Source organism: Oryctolagus cuniculus, chromosome X, assembly GCF_051225735.1.
Source record: "Oryctolagus cuniculus isolate XC-2025 breed Fujian yellow rabbit chromosome X, ASM5122573v1, whole genome shotgun sequence".
NCBI lineage: Eukaryota > Metazoa > Chordata > Mammalia > Lagomorpha > Leporidae > Oryctolagus > Oryctolagus cuniculus.
Genome location: NC_142888.1, coordinates 60,242,826 through 60,249,212, shown reverse-complemented (window position 1 = coordinate 60,249,212; position 6,387 = coordinate 60,242,826).

Here is a 6,387-nt window from a genome sequence, read left to right as displayed (position 1 = left end):
TTGAAGAAACAAAAGTCATTCTTTTTGTGAGATCCATTGTGGTACTAAAAGTTTCAAAACTGTCAGCAATTTGCCTTCTTTCTATACAAGTTTTTTTTATACTTTATACTTTTTCCCTCAGGACTCTAAATAAGAAGCAAGACCGAAACAAAGTAAAACAACATCATCAAAAAGCACCAAATAAGTCATTTAAGCTCCCTAAAAACATTTGAATTTCTGTAAGTCAGGAAGTCTGGTTTTTTACTAAGTTGCTGAAGCACAATTTGATATAGTAAATAAAATCACACACAATGTTATTTTCTTCTTACGGAAGGTGTGAGGTGAGAATGGAGTTTAAACTTACATCCTGTAACACTTCACATTACTCTTACATAGACTTTCCTACTACTTGAAAATGAACTGGCATTTGGTTTAGCTTTTGCCTGGAATGCAATGTAAATTAGTAAGTCATAAAAAAAATTAACTGATAAGTCAGAATAATAAAAGGCTGAAGCCCAGACATTATAGATTCTTGTTATTTTTGTGATGGCAAACATTAATTTCTTTTTCCAGATATCCAGAAAGGCAAATTCTTTACATGCAAGGTTCAATTGCAGTTTGAAATTCAGGGGTCTCTTCTAGTTTTGTTTGCATTTACACAAATTACCAAAAATCTTAGATAGTCCACCACTAGATGATGGTTTAAGAAAATAGAAGATGGTTATTTTTTAGATTGAAACTTTGATAAATAAAAATAAATCTAAAATTAGGAGGCCATTATAATATCATTTAGGTACAGTGATCTCTTTCTGGACACGTACTACTTATCTTGATGGTGCTAATGCTAATTAAGGCATCTGTTTTAAATATGTGTTACCTTGGATATTTTATTGTAAGTCATTTAGTCTGCATAGTTTTTAAAATGTGAAATTTTATTTTTTTCCTGTTTATAATAAGTGTGATACATATTTACCCGTCATGCAAATTTGAACATTTGATATTTCATGATATTTGTATACTGAGTCATCTTAAAGGCTTTTTTATGCTTAACTATCTAACCATATTTCATTATAATGCCTAATGTGGTCTACTGATGTCCTTTCCCATTTCTTCATTGTTAAACATACTCAAGGATAGCTTTAAAAGTATACATGCTTGTTATTTCTAACAATTTTTTTTTATTTATTTGACAGATAGAGTTAGACAGTGAGAGAGAGAGAGAGAGAGAGAGAGAGAGAGAAAGGTCTTCCTTCCATTGGTTCACCCCCCCAATATGCTTGTTATTTCTAAGGGCCATATCTTGGTTATTGAGTTTACAATATTTTTAATTATACAGCTGCTGTTTATTTACATATTGAGTTATAAGCTATTCTTTCAGTGAGGTCTCAACTTTTTGAAGTGGCTTCATATGCTGATATATGTGATAGCTAATTTTATGTGTCATCTTGACTGGGTGCCCAGATATCTGTAAACGTTTCGGTGTTTCCGTATGGTATTTTTGAATGAAATTAACATTTAATTTGGTTAACTAAGTTAAACAAATTGATCTTCTCAGTGTAACTAGACCTCATTCAATGAGTTGAAGGCCTGAATATAACATCTAATAACAAAAAAAAAACAATGGCAACATTACATTGAGGAAAGAATAATTCTTCTTGAATGACTGTCTTTGAACTGAGACATCAGTTTTTCTCCTATCTATGTACTGCAACTGAAGCAGGGGATCTTCTTCGGCCTCAAGCCTGTTAGCTTTTAGTTTTCAACAACACCATCTATAGTCCTGGTTCTCCACTTTGCTGATTTATCATGCAAATTTTGGGACTTGTCCACCTTCATAGTTTTATAAACTCATTTTTAAAAATAAACGTCTCTATACACAGACACACACACACACACAAAAGAACTTTTAAAACTTTGTGGTACACACAAAAGAACTTTCAAAATTTTGTGGTAAAGTGGAATTACAAGATAATGCATAATACCCATGAGTTCTTTGAAGCCCTTCATGACATACAAAAACACATAGAATATATTTCTTGTAAAATAGCCATGCATCAGTATAGTCTTGTCAACCTTTGTTTTATGTCTTTTTCAAACCAATGTTTAAGAATGATATACTGTAGTTTTACTGATCTGTGATTATTTTAAAATTTACTGTATACAAGGCCGGTGCCGTGGCTCAATAGGCTAATCCTCCACCTGCGGCGCCGGCACACCGGGTTCTAGTCCCGGTCGGGGCGCCGTATTCTGTCCCGGTTGCCCCTCTTCCAGGCCCAGGAGTGAAGTGGAGGATGACCCAAGTGCTTGGGTCCTGCACCTGCATGGGAGACCTGGAGAAGCACCTGGCTCCTGGCTTTGGATCAGCGCGGTGCACCGGCCGCAGCGGCCATTAGGGGGTGAACCAACGGTAAAGGAAGACCTTTCTCTCTGTCTCTCTCTCACTGTCCACTCTGCCTCTTAAAAAATTTTTAAAAAAATTTACTGTATACAAGTGAAATGAACATCTTTTTATTTGATTATCATTTATAGCCCTTGTATTTCTACTGAACTATATTCTTTTTACTTGTTGAATTCTTTATTTAGTAGAGCATTAAGCCTTGACTAAAAAGTAAATTTAAAATGTTATCTCAAAAATTAAAAAAGATGATAGAAGGAAAGAAGCGAGGAAAGGAGGAAGGCAAGTATCATTATGTATTTGGAATTGTATCTGAACTACATGGAACCTACTCTCTTTATTAATATCACATTAACATGAGAATGGATGAGAAAATTATGTAGCAAAATAAAATCTATGCATGAATTTAAAACTTTTATACAACAAAATCAACTCATAATAATTTGTTATAACATGTATGAACAGGATGTTATTTGAGGCTTTAAGAAGGATAAGACATATCAGAGCAACATGAAGCTTGGATGGGACAATGTTGTAATCACTAATGCTTTATGAGAAGTTTATGAGGACAGTGATTCAGAAAAAAGCAGTTTACAAATTTGGTCAATTCTTACTAAGAAGAATCAAGATGATGTTGAAAAGGATATACACAATGGCTGACCATCCACATTAATTTGCAAAGAAAAAAATTAAAACTGATATTTTTGGATTTAATTTTTTAGCCCTAGTTTAACTCCTATGGAACTTTGGCCTTCCTACTTTTTGAATATTATGATTAGTGTTGCATTAGGCCTGTGATTATAGAGTGCATTGAAATTATGTTTTTGCAAAAATTAAAGGCAAAAAGGTGGGAAGGAGGGAGATTGAGGAAGGGACAGAAAGAGCAAGGAATGAATGGTTTTCTTTGAATTGTACCCATGAAAGACTTGAAATCTATCCTCTTTATATTCAAGAAAATTTTTAGAATTGATCTTGTTCATGCCTTATTGAAGAGGACCAATGATTAACAGCAGAGATAGTAGCCAACACCATGAATATCTTAATTGATCCAACTTAAGTGATTCTGATTGGAAAAATAAAGTGGAACAACCTTTTTGTTCAATAAGTTCCAAAAATGTTGAGCTCATTAGCTACAAGCAAAAGCAGAGCTTTCTATGAAAATGTTAAAGAATTAGCATCAAGATCCTGAAGTATGTCTTCAAAGCATTATAATAGGAGATGAAACATGACTTCACCAGTATGATCCTGAAGATAAAACACAATTACAGCAATGGCTTCCTAGAGATGGAAGTGGTGTAGTGAAGCAAAAAAAGCAGACTGGTAAAGAGCAAAGGTCATCACAAAAGTTTTTTTGGGGGGATGTACAAGTCATTTCACTTTTTGACTTTCTAGAGAACTAATTGAAAACTTATTGAAAGAGTGTTTGAGAAATTTCGCCATAGCTTTAGCAGAAAATCTTCCTGAAAATCCTCACCAGAGTCCTTCTCAAACATGACAATCTTCCTGCTCATTCGTTTCATCAAACAAGGGCAGTTTTGTGAGAGTTTCAATAGGAAATCTTTATGCATCCATGTGAAAGCCCTGATTTGGCTCTTTCCTACTTCTGTTTGTTTCCTAATTTTGAAAAATATTTAAGGGGTCCATTTGCCTTCAGTTAATAATTTAAAAAAGAAAAAAAAGACCGCATTGACATGATAAATTCACAGAAACTTCATTTCTTTAAGAATGGACTAAATATTACAGCTTACAAAATTGTCTTGGGTTTGAAGTAGCATATGTTGAGAAATGAAGTTTATGTTTTTTGTTTTACTTTTTTAATTCCATTTTCCCTCAAGTCTTTTGAAGTGTGCTTATATAAACACACACTCCCCAACCATCCACACATCTACAGACACCCACACCCACCCCCCAACACACACACAGAGACAACTGTAGACAGACATCTATTGGTTTTATTGTTCCATTTCTCTGACAAACCTTGAATAATACTATATATAATGCATTCCCTATGATTGATTCTTAAATACATTACAATTCTTGTGTAAATTTCCCTTTAAACTGCAAAATAAATATTTCAAAAAAATTAGTAGTTCTTAAAGAAATTAAAACTAAAAACATTTCTAATTTTACTATTTCTTATTGATTGATTTTTATTTCCTTTTAATTGTGACTTATATTGTTTATATTGGCATTTTTTTTAGGTTTTGAGTTTTATGTGAAATTTTTTTTAGGGTTTAATATTCTTCACATTTTTTAAGTCATGTGAGTCTTCTTGAATTTATTTGTGTCTTTTTGATCTGATGATTTTTGTATAGCAGGTTTTTTTTAAAAAAGATTTATTTATTTATTTGAAAGTCAGTTACATAGAGAGAGAAGGAGAGAGAGAGGTCTTCCATCTGCTGGTTCACTCCCCAATTGGCCGCAATGGCTGGAGCTGCACCTACCCCAAGCCAGGAGCCCAGAGCTTCCTCCGTGTCTCCCACGCCGGTGCAGGGGCCCAAGGACTTGGGCCATCTTCTACTGCTTTCCCAGCAGAGAGCTGGATCGGAAGTGGAGCAGCCGTGTCTCTCTCTCTCTCTCTCTTTTTTTTTTTTTTAACAGGCAGAGTGGACAGTGAGAGAGAGAGAGACAGAGAGAAAGGTCTTCTTTTGCCATTGGTTCACCTTCCAATGGCCGCCGCGGCTTGCGCGCTGCGGCCGGTGCACCACGCTGATCCGAAGGCAGGAGCCAGGTACTTCTCCTGGTCTCCCATGGGGTGCAGGGCCCAAGCACTTGGGCCATCCTCCACTGCACTCCTGGGCCACAGCAGAGAGCTGGCCTGGAAGAGGGGCAACTGGGACAGAATCCGGCGCCCTGACTGGGACTAGAACCCGGTGTGCCGGCGCCGCTAGGCGGAGGATTAGCCTAGTGAGCCGCGGCGCCGGCAGCCGTGTCTTGAACCAGTGCTCATATGGGATGTCGGCACTGCAGACAACAGCTTAACCCACTATGCCATAGTGCCAGCTCCTGTATAGCAAGTTTTTAAAATAGCTCACTCTCGTGATGTATTTTCAACACCTTATGTTTTTCTTTAATTTTTTTAAAGTATGTTTTCAAATTACATGGCTTGTGAATAGTCTTTTATCAATGTCAGTTTTCCTTCTCTGTTCCATTTAAGGCTTATCAATTTGGATTTCATATAAATAAACTTTTTTCAAAATTTTTAGTTCTTTACTCCTTATTTCCAATTTGTGTGTGTGAGAGAGATTTTTGTCTAGATAGCTAAAAAACGTAAACATTTTATTATAGGTATGTAATGAAAATATAATATTTGAACTCAACAGGAGTTTTTGTGAGCTGAATCAGAAGAAACTATGGTCAAGTATTTCCTTTGTCAATTAATGTGGAGAGCTCTTGAGTAAGGTTTAATTAAAACAAAAACTCTGACACTGAATGTAAAATACATTTTTACTTTTTTATGACACGTCAATCATTTTAAACTTGAAAGCAGCTTTTAATCCAAATTAGTAAAAATTTCTTCATAAAATTTGAATATAAATTTCATTAAAATGATTTAAATGATGATACTGATGAGCAGGAGTTTTTATAGACTGCCAAGGAAGGAAAGAAGTATGGATTTGTCATTTTACTACTTTCCTAATTTTGCTGATGGAAAGAAACAAATGATTCAGTCAGCTATAAGGCTGGATAGTGTAATGGAAATGTATACTGATTGTTAGCAAATATCACATATTCGCAGTACATTTCCTTATATATTTAAAATTATTTGAGAGTCGTACACACACACACACACACACACACACACACACCTTCCATCTACAGATTCACTCCCCAAACAGCAGCCCAGTCAGGATTGGAAGTAGGAGCTGGCACTTAGCGCAGGTCTCTTGCATGGGTGGCAGCTACTAATCTACTTAATCCTTCACCTGCTGCCTCCCACAATCTGCCTTAGGAATCTGGAGCTGAAGCAGGGAATCAAATCCAGGCACTCCGATTTGGGATGCTGGTATCAT